The 16,356-nt window shown below is 40.3% G+C and overlaps 1 non-coding gene across 1 annotated transcript; it reads right to left on the reverse strand.

Annotated features, from left to right (window-relative positions):
• Positions 1-2,181: 2,181 nt before the first annotated feature.
• Positions 2,182-2,285, reverse strand: LOC114707441. Its single transcript, XR_003736654.1, has one exon. It is a non-coding gene; the product is annotated as a small nucleolar RNA U13 (small nucleolar RNA).
• Between the last annotated feature and the right edge of the window lie 14,071 nt (positions 2,286-16,356).

Below are 16,356 nucleotides of genomic sequence, written 5' to 3' on the forward strand. Positions count from 1 at the left end.
GACTGGACCTACCTGGACTGAGTCTATCAGGTCGATCCCAGTTCTCGGGGGAAACCTTGATCTGGAGGCAGCGGGAATGGGGCGTGGGCTGGGGGGAAGGGGAGGGGGACAGGAAGGGAGAGAACAAGGGAATCTGTGGCTATTATGTAGAACTGAATAGTATTGTAAAATAAATAAATTAAAAAAAAATCTGATGAATCTAGCTGTAGGAATGGACCATTCTCAATAATCAGGGCCCAAGGCTAGTCAGACTCCACAGAGATCCTCCAAGTCTAAAGCAGGCTGAAGTGTCAGCTCAGTCACCAAGAGTCTTATGCCATCAACCATGCTGATTGTAATGTCTCATTGAAGTAGAGAATTCAATGCATAGACTTTGTGTTATCATACTTAATCCCCATTATAATTGTCTTAGGTTGGTCCACTTAGTATTCCCATGTTATTATTTACCTACAACAAAACAGGTGTATTTTGACCAAGCAAACTATACAAAGTCATGGGCTTTTCAAATGACAGACTTAGGATTTAAGGAGGTATCGGCTTGATCTTAGAGCAGTGGCTCTCAACATGTGGGTCTCGACTTCTTTGGAGGGCACATATCAGATACCCTGCATATCAGATATTTATATTACAATTCATAACAGTAGCAAAATTACAGCTATGTAGTAGAAACAGAATAATTTTATGGTTGGGGGCTTCACCATAATATGAGGAACTGTACTAAGGAGTTACAGCATTAGGAAGGTCGAGAACCACTGGTCTAGAGCCTCCATGCTAATCTACTCTGAATTTATGTCAGCAGGGAGGATGGAGAGCCTTTGAGGTGACAGAGTCAGGGTCAGAGAAAGGGACATGGTAGAGTTTAAAGCATTGTGCACACAATATCACCTGTCACTTCATAGGGCTATCTTAAAAGTGTTTATGGTACCAAAAAGGCTGAAAGTGTTAAATTTGATGTGAGATCAGATATCATCAACAATAATAAACATATTTTAATCAAAGAAAATCATGAATATTTTTGGATGCCCCTACAGAATATCCATGTTCTTTAGTTGTATAGATGCAATATTCTAAAATTATCTCCCATGTCCTGAGAGACTGGAGCTTTTGCTCGACCTCACATAGTTAATACACCTTGAGATCACCGAAGACTGCTAGCCTACTGTGTACTCAAACTGTTTAACCTGCTCTTAGGAGTACAATGTAACCGTTAACCTTCCTTGCCTTGGATTTTCCAGAGCTTTTACAACCAAAGCTAATGCACAGCTATAATCTTAAATGATGAACTATTCCATGCCTTTGACACAGAAAAATGCATGTGCATCATTTGCTAAAAGCAGCAAATACAGAAGCTGAAAGCAACTTCCTAAACCTTACCATAGAGGTTAAAAGCAACCCTTTATGGATGCTCATTGATAGACAGTGGTGTTTGTTACCTGAGTCAGCTGGAATCACTGACAGTCTCTCAAACTCTACCAGAGTTTTCTTTAAAGTGACCCATTCTTTCCCCCATGTGACTCTTCCTGTGTTGTTCAATAGAAATAGAGCAAAGGTCTGTATTCTGTCCTTGTTAGGGACAGACACACAGAGCTCGTACAACAGCCAAAGAAACAGAAACACCGAGACAGACACGGGCTCAGGGACAGATTCACAAGACAGACTTCGGGCAGGTCCAGATTCAGACTCATGCAACAGACAGACACAGGGAGAATGATGAAGAGAATTCAAATCTGGACTTGACCTTGGTTAAGTAATTCCAAAGGGAAGTGCTTTTATTTCCTCCCCTCATGTGACACCGATGCCTTATTGGTGACTTGAGGTTAATCACTAGTTCATATAATATGCACACTTAGTCATCACAAGAGACTATAACATTTCCTCAATAAACCACTTGATGCATTTTTTTTAATTGCAGGTCATTACTCATGTCTAATCGTCAATATTAGAAGATGCTTGGCTATATTATATTGCTCCAGTTAAATGACACTGGTGATGGACATTTATGGCCCTGTTTCAGAAACACAGAGTCCAGGGGGTAGGGGGATCATTTTAAGGCATGTGAAAGAAAACAGATGCAGTGGAAGGATTGGCTGGAGTCAGTTGCTGTGTATCATTTAGGCTGAGGGGATCGAGGGACATTTTTGGCAGAGGACTGACGTTACTTTTCTTTCCCCTCTAAGTTCCCAGCACTTGGATATTGTGCCAACACTGTGGCAAGGTTTGGGAGAGGCACACCTCACACAACCGTGTGACAACCCAGCCATCCCGCTAATGAACTACAGAACAATTGACATTCACATTTTAATCTTTATTTTTTATTTTATTTTATTTATTTCTTGGTTTTTCAAGACAGGGCTTCTCTGTGTAGCTTTGCGCCTTTCCTGGAACTCGCTTTGGAGACCAGGCTGGCCTTGAACTCACAGAGATCCGCCTGCCTCTGCCTCCCGAGTGCTGGGATTAAAGGTGTTCGACACTACCGCCTGGCTTAATCTTTATTTTTAATGTGTGTGTGTGTGTGTGTGTGTGTGTGTGTGTGTGTGTGTGTGTGTGTGTGTGTTTGTGTGTGTGTGTGTGTTTGTGTGTGTTTGTGTGTGTGTGTGTGTGTGTGTGTGTGTGTGTGTGTGTGTATCTGTGAGTCTGTGTGTACGTACATTTACACACAGATGTCCCTGGAGGCCAGAGGAGTTGGATCCCCTTAGACTTGGAGTTGCAAGCACTTTTAAGTGGACCTATATGGGAACTGAACTTGGGTCCTTTGCAACAATATGCTGAACACGGCCCACAGAATCAACTAACCAGGGCTCGCAGAGACTGAACCAACAATCAGGGAGTCTATACAGGTCCGAGCTAGGTCCTCCGCATATGTTATGGTTGTATGGTTTGGTGTTCTTGTGGGACTCCTTACAGTGGGAGTGGGGGCAGTCTCTGACTCTTTTGCCTACTTTTGGGACCCCTTTCTTCCAACTGGGTGGCCTGATCCAGCCTTGATATGAGGATATGTGCCCAGTCTTACTGTAGCTTGGTGTGCCATGTTTGGTTGATATCCCTGGGAGGCCTGCTCTTTTCTGAAGGAAAATGGAGGAGGAGTGGATCTGGATGAGAGGAGAGGGGAGGGGTTAAGAGGAGAGGAGGGAAGGAAAACTGCATTCAGGGTGTAATATATGAGAGAAGAACAAATAAAAAAGAAAAAAATGGAAATCTAAAAAAAGAACAGTATGTTGTATTAACTGTTGAATCATCTCTCCACCCCAGGATTGACTTTTTTTTTTTTCAAGGAGCCAAGTTTTCTTTTGAGAATATTTTATGTGAACCTATTTTTCTTCTATCAATTTAATGTTTCAAAAATAAGTAAATTTTTATCCACTATTGTAAATATTCATACAATCAACTCTAAAACTATTTCCCTTGTCCATTTCCATATTGATCTTTTTATATAACATGATTCTTTATTTCACATCATGTACCCCAATCTCACACACCTCTCAGTTCCTCAGTATTCACCCCTCATCCCTCACCCCCCAAAAAAACCCAAAATTAATTAAAAAGAAAACAAACAAAAAAATCCATCTTTCCGGTCTCTCCAACACTTCCTCATTTGTCCCAGTGGCATCAGGAGCTTCGGTGTGTCACACTCTTTTGTCCAATCAGCTCCACCTGCAAATGTCCATTGCAATTAGTCATCGATCTGGTTCAAGGCCTCAGGCCTCTGGCACACCTTCATCACTGGACCCTCACCCAAATCCTCTGGGATATCCTGCTGTTGCCCTGAGTCATGGAGACTCTGCAGCTATCATTCTGCAAGAACAGTCCCTTCATGTGCTCCAGCAGGTCATAGGTAAGGTAGATGTTAGGGGTGGGCCAAGCCAAGGCCCAAGATGTAGGTCTGGCTGGTAGCTGATTAGGTCAATCCAGGCCACTGGGACCACCTCCCCCAGGCAAGGGGCAGCACCAGCTCTCGCATGCCCGTGGTGAGGGGTGGGGCCATCTCTCCTGCTGTAATGTCCAGCAAGGGGCAAGGCCAGGGGCCAGTGAAGGGTAGGGCTGGCTCAGCATGGCCCTCGGATTTCAACACACATGGTTCCTATGACTCCCTGTGGTAACACAGGCCGTGGACAACAACTCCGGCTGCTGCAGATCCATGGACCCAGACATGGCCCTGGGCAGCACCATGGACCTGGATGTCACCACGGCCTTGGGTGAAACCACAGGCTACCCAGATCAGTATAGGTCCAGCAGCAGCATGGCCTTTGAACATCAACATAGTCTTAGATGGCTCACTAGATCCTGTCCATGCGCATGACCCTTGGTGGTAACAGGAGCCATGGACATCAACTCAGACTCTGGCTGTGGTGGGCCAAGGATCCAGACATGGCCCTCTGTAGCAGCCTGGGCCTGGACATCACCATGGCCCCCAGTGGCAGCACAGTCCACTCAGGTCAGCAAGACCCTGACACCAACATGGACACAGGTGGCTGTACAGATCCCAGGCATCTGCACAGCCCTCAGTGGTTACTGAAGCCATGGACATCAAAACAGACCCTTGTTGCTGGTAGGTTTTCTGTAGACTAATAGGTTTCTCTGCCAACACAGTAAGCCAGATCAAGCCAAATTAAAAAGTAAAAGACCAGATATATTTGAGCAAAACAACTCCTGGGTGAGTCCTCCAGCCCCCAGAGGTGAGAGGGGAGGAGGGGGAAGGGGGGCAGGAGAGAAATCACATGGCCATTCTAAAGGAGGGGCTTACATACGCTGTAGGCGCTGGGGGATGACACGTCCTCCACAAGCTGGCTTTGTGTCCAATGATAAACTTTGGGTGGGGACTTGGGGAGCTGGCAGCCTCAGAGGAGGAGCCACTGCTTGGCAGTTTTTCTGCGAGGGCAGGGTTTGGAGAGGGAATGGATGGATTAGGCAGGGTGAACTGGAGATTCCAGCGGAACAGCTGCTACAGAGCTACAGATCCAGACAGTGCCTCGGCAGCAGCTCAGGCCCGGATGTCCACATGGTCCCAGCCGGCAGCGCAGATAAGCAATGCTCCGGCAGTGGTGTGGCCCTCTTAAACGTGGCGGCCCAGACCTGGAGCAGCCTTGTGGTCTTTGGTGGCAACATAGGTAATGGATGCCAACCCAGACTCCGGCTGCGGTAGGACCGTGGACCCAGTCATGGACCTTCACGGTGTCACCTTGGCCCCGGGTGGCAAGCAGGCCTCCCTTATCAGCCTGTGCCTCACCACCTTTTCTTCTTCAGTTCTGCCTCTTTCCACAGCGCACGAACCATTCTGCTTCTCTTTCTCCCACATTTCTCCATCACATATTTGCTCATCACAATGGCACCTCCCTGCCCAGTGCCTTCCGATGTGTGGATGCCTTCATCCAGTCCCGACTGTGAGGACCCAGGCTGGCCCGTGGGTGTCTTTCATCTACCTGAGCCGAGTGGCACCAGGCAGACCTGTGGAAAGACTTTTTTTTTTTTTTTTTTTAAATGAGAAAGTATGTACAGATTTAAAGAAGTCAGTTTGTAAGTGCTTGAAGTAGGCTTTCGGTTATATTTGTCTGCATCCTTAATGTTTCTGTTATGAATCATTTTAGAGATTAAGCTCATAGACATTAATTAGAAGCAACTAGTTAAAGCAGCTGAATCAAAAGAGAAGGCACTATTGACATGGCAAGAAACCTCAGATCCAGGGTCTCTTCCTCTAGTTCTGGTCTCTGTTCCTTTAAACATCGAAGACTTTCTTCCCACAAAGCACCCTGCTCCATTGGCCAGAACTCTGGCTTTTGGCACAATACACATTACCAGTCTGAACACGACAGATTTGGTAGAGTGAAAAATAATGATCATACTTTAAAAAAAAAATTGACTTCAGCTTCTGGCCTAGTATGCGAGGCATTTAGAACCAACACCCCATCTTCACAACACACAAAAGGCTAAACACACTGAAAACCAGCATGTCCTTTTAGATTTGCCAAAGCGAGGAAAATAGGTTTGCCAAAGAAGTGATGTCACTGTCCTCAGAGTTAGAAAGACAAGTAAGGAGAGTCACGGGGCAGAAGCTTCTGTGGAACCAGCGCCTGGCAAGAAAAGCTCCAGGAATCAGTGCATTGCTGGAGAAGCAGTGCAGAGAAGCCTGGAAGCTAAAGACTCTAGGAATGTGCAGACACAAGAGGACGTCCCCACAGAATTGTGAGTTTTCACTGAAGGAGCTCAATCCGGTCCCCACAATGAATAATGGAGAAAACTCCATCCATGCTTCTGACAGAGATTGGGAAAAGCAACCTCCAAATACAATATGATACACAATGACGCATACATACATACAGTGTGTGTGTGTGTGTGTGTGTTGTGTGTGTGTGTGTGTGTGTGGTAACTTGTCCAGACAGTAGGAGACTAATACCACAAGGAAAATATGTCTACATAAAGATAGAAAAATACAAGAAATATCCAGACCTTTTTTCTTTTTAAATTTAGTCTCTTTGAGTTATTAGTGCTTAAAGAAAAAGCGTTAGTATCCTTGTGATGCAGCATAAATCAGCTCTATGATGGTCAAAGTGCAGTGCATGGACCGTCCTTTCTGATAATATACATGAAGGTAGGATTTGAAAAGTGAAAGATACGTTTGGTATACTTCTGAGAAATCGTTCCAGAAGAGGGAGTGGCGCTGATAAGCTAATATTGCCAGAAGTGATGCAAAGACATGGGGCAGGGGGTGGGGGGGTGTTAGGGGCTGGATAACGGTGAGCAAGAGAGGCTAACACAAAACAGGTGGCGAAAGGTGTGACTTGAGCTACTCATACAAATAATCACTGAACTCTAGTTTCCAAATTTAAAAAGCAGAAATTATTAGATTGGATAAAAAAACAAAGATCACATGGCTTCTAAAAAATAAAAATAAAACAAACTCTGCTTGAAGCATAGGTGGATCACGATTCAAATGATATAAAATGATACTGCAAACCCAATGACAAAGGCACATGGAGTGGCTTTACTGACATCAAAGTGAGCTCTAACACAGGACCATTGCCACAGATTAAGGGGACTTTCTTGAAGGGTTAAGTCTCTGAGGAATTAGAAAAATCCTACATGGGCTATACCTAAAATATATATTTAGAGCTAAAGTGATAAACGGAGAAAGCCAAATTGGGAATATAGACCAGAACTCTAAGAAGCTGAGAAACCTATAGATACACATCAGTACAACTTGAATACAACTGTCAGTCAGTGAGGCTGGAGAGATAGCTAAGTGGTTAAGAGCACTGGCTGCTCTTCCAGAGAATCAGGGTTCACTTCTCAGTTCTCAGGTGGTGGCTCACAACCACCTATAACTCCAGTTCCAGGGGATCCTGTGCTCTTTTCTGGACTCTCTCAGCACTAGGCATGCATGTAGTACACCTACATAGCAAAACACTCATGCATGTAAAATAAAAATAATTTAAAAATTTAAAAAGCAAAGAGTCATAAGCCACAATATGTGGGGATGCTGCCAACCCCAGTTTACCAGAAACCTTTACATCATTAGATGCTTATATTAGAAAGCTCTAAAGTCAAGTGTCAGCATTTCCACCTCTGTAGCTCTTTGAAAAAAAATTAAGATCAACGTGTGGAGTAGGGGGACTTAAAAATAAGAAATCACCTAACAGTAACAATAGAGGGAACAATTAAAACTAGACTTTTGTAAAGAGCACTATGATCGTAAATCCTTTGCATTAGTGGGCTATAATCAGAGTCAATCCCCTCCCTGATTTTCAGGGTACATGTGATGTCAGGAGACATTTTTGATCCCATCATTGTGGAACTGGTACCATCATGCAGAAGCCCAGGAATGATTCTTAGAACTGAGAATGTCACTCACCCCTCTACCCTTCACAAACATTCCTAGTGCTCCAGCTGAGAGTCCTTAGGGGAATATTCACAACACAATTTCCCACTTATGGATTGAACAGAGACATCACAGACTCTGTAGATATTATATTATTATAGTATTGATAAATAAGTATTATGAACAACTGCATATTATAAATCTCAATGAAGTGAAATAGAAAAAACTCATGAACTTAATTAAACAATAAATAGACAATTGGGATACATCTATATTCTATTAAAGAAATTTAATATTAATACTTCCAACAAAAAATTGCATGGTTGTATGGTAACAAAAAAAAAGCCAGCCATTCTACTAAATCATTAAGAAAGATGTAATTGTGGTGATATATTGTGTACCTTAATACAATTTGCCTGAAGATCAGAGAACAGAATAAGCCACTAGATTAAACATAGATGCCAGACAGTGGTGGCACACACCTTTAATCCCAGCTCTCAGGAGACAGAGATCCTTCTGGATCTCTGTGAGTTCAAAGCTACCCTGGACTACATGAGATTGATTTAGTCTAGGAAAGAAACAGAGCCAGGCAGTGGTGGCGCATGCCTTTAATCCTAGTACTTGGAAGTCATATGCCATTAATCCCAGCACTAGGAAGGAAGTAATATGTCAGGGTAGAGAAAGGTATATAAGGCATGAGGAGACAGGGACTAAAGCCTTTTCAGGCTGAGGAGTCCTAGAGGTAAGACATAGCAGTGTCTTGTTCCTTTGTCTCTCTGATCTTTCAGCATTTACCCCAATATCTGGCTCCAGGTTTTTTTTAAATTACAAGAGCAATTTAGAATTCAAGCAAAATGTAATACTAATTGTATAGCTTATAGACAATAAAAGAGAAAAACTACTTCCCAACTCATTATATATGAAGGTTTTTGGCAGATAAAAATGAGCAATGCTTTAAAGGATTTGACTCCATGATCAAGCAGAGTTTATCCTGGGAATGCAAAGTGGTATTCCTGCTAAAATGAGTAAATCATCACATTAATATGCAAAAACAAAAGCATATAATCTCAACAGTTAAGTGAAATGCATGAAATATTTTATAAAATTTGTACTAAACTCTGAATAAAGGAAAATTTTCTTAACCCAAAAGCTTATTTACTAAAAATGTTCAGCTAACAGCAGACTGAATGTGGGATGCTTTCCCTCTAAGTTCAAGCACAAGGCAAGGATATGTTCCCATAACACTTTTACTGGACATTATATTAGTTCACCAATACAATAAGAAAAGAGGAGAAAAGCAAAATATCTGGTAGTAAGGACAAAATATCAGGTTACATAATCATGTACCTACCTTGAAAATACTAAGGAATTTGCAAGAAAAAAATAAGCCAAAAACCAACCAACCAACCAAACAAACAAAAACCCAGCATATAACTTACCAGAAATAATAAATAAATTCAGTAAGATTATATGATTAAAAAATCAATATACACAAACCTGTTATATACCTATATTTTATCAAAAAAGGTTCTTGGAAGTAGCTGTTTTTCTTATCACAACAAAAGAAAATGTTTTGCTAAACACTGCTTTAACATCATTGGAAAATATCTTTCTTCTTTCTACACAAGCTTCAGGGGTAATCAGAGGTGAATATGATCAAAATACATTATATACATGTATAAAACTGTCAAAAGTAAACCTATCATTGTGTGTAATTGATACATTCTGATAAAACATTTTTAAAATGGTAGAAAGAAAAAAGTACTTCATATTTTTCTCAGCTCACTTTTGCATCTCAGGTGAAACACAACTTTATTTTGTCCTCAGTTCATACTAAACAAGCTCTCCTCAAGGACATTCATGAAATCTTAGCCACCAATCTATAAGGTACCTTTTACATTATTCTCATAGTGTGCCACCTAGTCCAACCCTCCTGATACTTGCTTTGGTGTCCATGACATCATCATCTGCTTGTTCTCCTCTGGACTCTCTGGTAACACAACTCAAATATTTTCTTAATAATGCCGAGTGGTGTGGGTGCACCCCTTTAATCCCAGCACTCAGAGGCAGAAACAGGAGAATCTCTGTGTTCAAGGCCAGCCTGGTCTACAGAGAGAGTTCTAAGACAGCCAGGTCTACACAGAGAAATGCTGTCTCAAAAAAACAAAACAAACAAATTAAAACCTCCTTGTTATCTGTGTCTTTCACCTGTTGGTTTTCTTTCCTATGATTTAACCTCAGTTTCTGTAGTCATACACTCTGAAATTCTGAAGAAATAAAGGGTGCACTTTCATAAAAGTTCTAAGAAAAGATAGGAGTTGAAAAACTTTGAAATATTCTTGACAGCATATTGGGTGAGTTACTTGGTTTATTCAAAATATAAGTTATGAACAGTGTAATATGTTCAGCCATATGTTAGATATATTTCCACTTTATCTTATAAAATAAGGGACAGTTCCTTTATTTTATTATCCATAAACTACATCACATATCTGCCAATAGTCTGCAAAATGGATTTTATGAAGTCAATAACAAGAAATTGTAAGGTGAAAAAAACCAAAAACTTCAATGGTGATTTTAATAAAATAATAACCACCACAATAATAATAAATATCACTATATAACTGTTCAACATTTTTGTGTGCTTTAAAAAAATCTGTGTATGATAGTCACTGTTGAAGAAAGAAGATAGAATTTTTAATTTTCTACACAAAAATCAATGATAGATTTTTTTTAAATTCATGTTATATTTTTCAAAGACATTTGGTCACCTATTAAAATTTATTTTAGGATCTGTGTTATTACCCTTGAGAATAATCTAATTATTTCACAAAGGCCTAGAAAATTGTCATCTCTATTGTCAGTAATAGAGGAGGAAAAGAGGAAAAATCATTGATGTCTAAGTGGCACAAAAGGAACATTAAATCAAGAGACCTACCTTATAAGGGAGGGCAAGAACAAGCACATGATTGGAGTTGCTTATGAAATGTTGAGTTTTGTCAGACCCACTGAGTCACAAGAATAGAAAGACTGAATTATGACATTGGCACGAATATCTGGAAGAATGCATGAGCATGTCTAGAGGACACAAGTAGCTTCATGAACAATTCTTCCAGAACCACATTATCATCAGTGACTATAGTGTAGTTCCCACCCCCTTACTTACACCTGTATCAACAAGGGTAGGAAGTCCTTTACAACAAGCTGGTGAAACACAAAACAACAACAACAACAAAAACAAAAACAGAAGTCTTAACTTACAGATAGGTTGCCTCAATGTGTGGCTACAGACTTCTAAAGAGTCCTACACCATGGTTCCATGGTCCTATAAATGGTTGGTCCAAAAATTCAGCAGTGAAGGATATCTTTCCAATGAGCATATCACTGCATATTTAAGCTTTTTCTTTGGTTAGAAGTGTACCAAATGAGACTATATAATTTTTAAAGTAAAGTATTCTTTTATCTGTTTATTAGGGACCTGTAAAAAGAAATACTTGAAGATAAAGAATAGAAAAGTTTAGAGACGAGGCATATGGGCAAGCTCTTAAGGGATTGGATATGAAGTATGGAGGACCTTTCTTTCCCCCACATTTGAACATCTGATATGGAAAGAGTAACCAAAAAGACGATTATTATATCATCCGTCCTCTGTTGTTAGCCACTCTTGTGCTAGCACACGGACACATGAACAGAGCAGGCATGTTGATGAGAAGACTAGGCAGGGATTAATTATATGGGTCACCATTCACCACAGCTGACCTCCCTACTGCTTCTATGAAATCTCCAGTCTGAACTCTTTCCCTTGGAGATACCAATAAGGCACTTGGAATCAATAGGTTACCTGGTTCTCACTCAGGAACTGACCACAGGCTAAGCTATCACTAGTGGTTTATATTTGGAAATTGAAATTTCCATTTTCATAGTCAGGTATTAGCAACATTTCTTTTAATAATCCCCATCAATTTTTTATTTTATTTTATTAGTTTGGCACTCTATATTCAACAAAATGCTGCTCATTAGAATTGAAATGGTCCCCAGATGAAGTCAGTCATCCATCAGTCCTCAGGATGACTAACTGCTTTGGTGAAATCTGAATATTAATGAGACCAAAGTTTAAATTCCTGACCTTTTTAAAATTTTTATTTTAAGGAGACGTATTCTATTTTTATCAGGAGCTGTCTGGGGCATGTCATTCATCTCCTGCTTCCTGTTTTAATCCCCAATGAAATTTGTAGACAGACATACTGTTTCTTCCTCCTGCAGCCCCAAGTCAGGGACTTTTTAATGCTGTTTCCTCTGGACCCACATTGCTAGGGTTGAACTCACAATGGTTCAGTGGCTGGCTACTACTTTTAAGTTTTCCAAGGGCTGATGTGGGTTGAAATAACCATGACATATATAGTTTTCATACTCAAAAAATTATTCATCTAATCAAATTATTAATTTGAATACACATGAATAATTTCACAAAATCAATATTTTGTAGGAGCTTCAGGAAATATATTAAAAGTCATCTATATTATCCATCTTAAGTGTCCTATCAATTATTATTTTTGAATATACTGGTCCTCTCCCGAAAAACAGACTAGTCTTTATCACTAGTTGGCCTCACTAGGTATAAATCTACATCAATAGACGTAGGCCACCCTAGCCACATCACTGTCATCTGTGGCTTGCTCTACTGCTAACTGAAAAGATGCCTCCTCTAGTGTGCCCTGTACAAAGAAGTTAACATACTAACATGAAAACTTGGTTACTTCACATCCTTGCTTCAAAACCTTTAGTGGCTATTCATGAAATAATCTCTGAGATCTAGTAGTTTGGGTTCACATAGAATTTTATTAGAGGCATCAGCTTGGAAGGTGAGGTCAGGAGACATTTTTAGAAGCTGAAGTTAAGACAGTAGAGCTTCTGGTCTGGGTGGCTCTGGGGACCAAGATTCTCTGGACCAGCCTAGATCTTTCCCGATGTTCTTCACCTTCTCCTTTCCCATTGTTGGCTCCCTTTCAATTCTGAGACTATTTCAAGAAGCCTTTTATTTGCTTTTCTTTCTTCCTGTAGACATTTTATCATTTCAAATGCAATGCATGTTCTAGTTCTCAGTGTGAGCATCCCAGGGTGAATCCTCCACAGGACCTGTTCTTCAAACATAAAATAGAATCTGTTTGATTAGACAATAATTCTGGGAGTCACGAAAATGTTTATCTTGATCATTGCCATATTCCTAGTGCTGAGCTGAGTGTCTGATTTTCTCCTTGCATGTTCCATGAAGGAATTGACTTGCTGTGCTTGGAAAAGACCTTAGTCCTAGTGAAATTGCATCAAAGGATGGTTACTTGCATTACCTGCAGTCCTGTGGCTAATTCAGATCTTGACCCTCAGTGACATAACAAACTCTGACTTGCCTGGACACACAGGGTTCATTGCAAACACTTTCTCATCAATGAGTAAGGCTTCAGTCTCAACAATACCTCTAAGTTTACCCAAGTTCTCATTTCTGCCAAATATTTTTACTGACTATTGCTTATGGTTAATTCTCTTTCCTATCAATAATTTTCAGAATGACTTCATACAGATTTTATGTTTAACAACAAATTCTACATGTCCTTCGTACTATCTGTCAGTGACTTTTGTCAGCACTTAGAGTATTCTAATTCATCTCTCAAACACAGATCTTGAGTAGGTGCTTGTATAGTCCCCCAAGCTCTGCTTATCCTGCATTGTGCTTTGGAGCCTGGTCCACTGAAATTAGTTTACATAGAGTCACATTTGAATATTTCCCTACAGCATAGCCTTGTCATGATATTAAAATTTGCAAGTCATGAGCATGCTCAAAATATGATCTATGACATATATGATCTATGACTAATGTAGAAGTTTACAAATATATGTTCATAAAAAGAGTTAAAGTAGAGTTACCCTATAAAAGGGCAACAATGCTTTTACTAAAAGCATTAGAGGCAAACTAATAAAAAAATACAGTGCCAGGAATATGTTATTTCTTTAGCAATTGTGGGCCATGAGGTCTTGTAGACCCACAAATGCTATAAGCTATTGACATTATTTTTTGGTTATCTTCCAAACTTGATGGTAAGATCCTATTACTAAAGACACTACAAACTTGAGTCATAGAATATGGGAAAATCCAGCTGGTGTGACCTGGAAACTTCATTATTACTGGCTAGCTTTCATAGTGCTGGAAGGTACTATGCAAACTATCAGAAAAGAAAAGTATGTATCAAAAAAAAAAAAGAAAGAAAAGTATGTATCAGTTGTATCCAGCTATGAACCCTTCGAGCTACAACAATTACTGACCTAGAGAGACATACCCACTGCTGCTGTACTGGCACAAACTTCATGGGAGTGACCAACTGCTCTGGTCCTCAACGGGGACCTAAAGGGAGGGCTGGCAAATGAGAGGGACAAGAGACACAAAGAATGAGAGCAAGACAGGATGTCTAATCAAACTCCAAAATTTTATTTTTTCTCTTAAGGAATATATAAGTAGGCAAAGGGGGTTGCAAGCAGGAAGGGACTTAATTATGGGGGTTGCAAGCAGGAAGGGACTTAGTAATGGGGGCTGCAAGCAGGAAGGGACTTAATTATGGGCTGTTCTGCCAGCAGGGACTGTGGCTCTGGGGGTTATCTATCTACTCTTGTCTAACTGCCTAATTGCTTAACTGCAGCTCGTTCACCTGATATCTGAGAAGAGGTTTTGGCATTTCTGAGAAGAGGTTCTGGTGCTATGGAGACTTAAGCAAGGCCTAGATCTAAGAAAAGAGGAGAGGAACCCAAATATGGCAGCATGTGTGTCAAAAGCCGCTTAGGCTTATGGCTCCTATCAACCAACACATTTCTAATTGGATTTAAGCCCTACCCCACAAAATGAGATTCATATGTTGCACCATTATTGGGCTCGGAACCTATAGATAGACAAATCACAGATCCTAGGGGAGAACCTACTATTGTTATGCTACTAAATGGATATAGTATTAAACCAACTCCTTATCATTATACTTGTAAGCCAATGTATCTCTTAACCCTTGTCTTGGAAGTTTCTATTCGCAGATGATGGATGAATCTAAGAAAACTGCCTTCTGGACACAGCAGGGCAGGAGCATATATGAACTCACAGTGTCCGGATGTCAGAATGTCCTAAACCTATGCAAGCCCAAGCCAGACCAAATCCCAGAATGAGTAGAGGAACTGGTCACAGAATCCTACCCCTAGCCATGGAATTATTGGCAATTGTTAGCTGCTGAGAAAGGGAGAAAGAGTTTTCTCTAAGAGTGTAGTCCCTGGTAAAGTCGAATACTCTCCAGTGGAAGACCACACATTCAAGGATATTTGATCAGCACAAATTAGTCTTGAATTTTTTTTAAGACACAAAGGTATGTGAGTAGGGAAGGTGAGGGTGGATCTGGGCAGAGTTTGGGGGTGAATATGATCAAAATAGATTATATGAAGCACAAATAATTTTAAAAAGAAAACAGGGAGTAAATATTAGCTACTGACTTATTCAAAACTTGTTTTTTACAATGGGAAACTTATTTTTTCAGACATAATAGATTTCTTAGAGGCCTTTTTCTTCTTTTCTTTTCTCTTTTTTGGAGACAGGGTTTCTCTGGAGGCTTTTTTCTTTTTGACAATTGTATGTTACCTCAATTTATAGAAACAGGTTTTTTTTTCTTGTTTTTCTGTTGAGTTACCTTCAGTCTGACAATGGTAAATGTTTCCTTGCATATATTTCCTTCCTTTTGTTTTTTTTTCTTTTACTTTATCTTCTTTATGGTCTATTTTCATTTACTGTTTCTTGTTCACTTGAACTGTACAGTCCTTGAACTTGGCTATATTTACCCCTCACACATACATGTACTTTCAATTCAGGAAGGAGTGCTACTTCACAAAGGCTGAACATGTTGCTATCTTTGTTTTCAGGCCTAGGGCAAGCATGAGATTATTTTACACAGGAATTAACCTCTTATCACAAGTCATGTGCATTTCACCCACAGCAATCTGTTCCTTATGATATCCAGGGTCTAAAATTGGGTCTCACAAAAATACATAAATAAATAGAATAAAGCCTGTAAAGGTAATTCATTATGATAAAATACAGTCATATAAATAAATTCACAAGCAGCATGCAGTATTAGCACCTACATAACACTCACCATTATACAACTTCAGTTTGAGGCACCAACAAATAACTACAGTCGCACAACAGTATTGATTCTGGAGTTCACATCTCCAGACATTAAGCCATCATTTAAGTTTCCAGTAGGTGAAAGATGGGAGATTGGGAGACAGTTTGTGGGGGCATACCCAAGACAGGTGTTTCCATTCTGTTAGTCTTGTTGTTAGAGGCTCAAGCACATGAGCATAATTCAGCTTTCAAATTGGGCCCATTTCACGGTGACGTTACCTTGACTGAATTTCTTTGTGAATTTCAGGGCTTTTGCCTGTCAAAATCTCAAGAGTGTGTGTGTATGTGTGTGTGTGTGTGTGTGTGTGTGTGTGTGTGTGTGTGTGTGTGCGTGTGCACTTTA

This window comes from Peromyscus leucopus, chromosome 6 (assembly GCF_004664715.2).
Source record: "Peromyscus leucopus breed LL Stock chromosome 6, UCI_PerLeu_2.1, whole genome shotgun sequence".
Taxonomy (NCBI): domain Eukaryota; kingdom Metazoa; phylum Chordata; class Mammalia; order Rodentia; family Cricetidae; genus Peromyscus; species Peromyscus leucopus.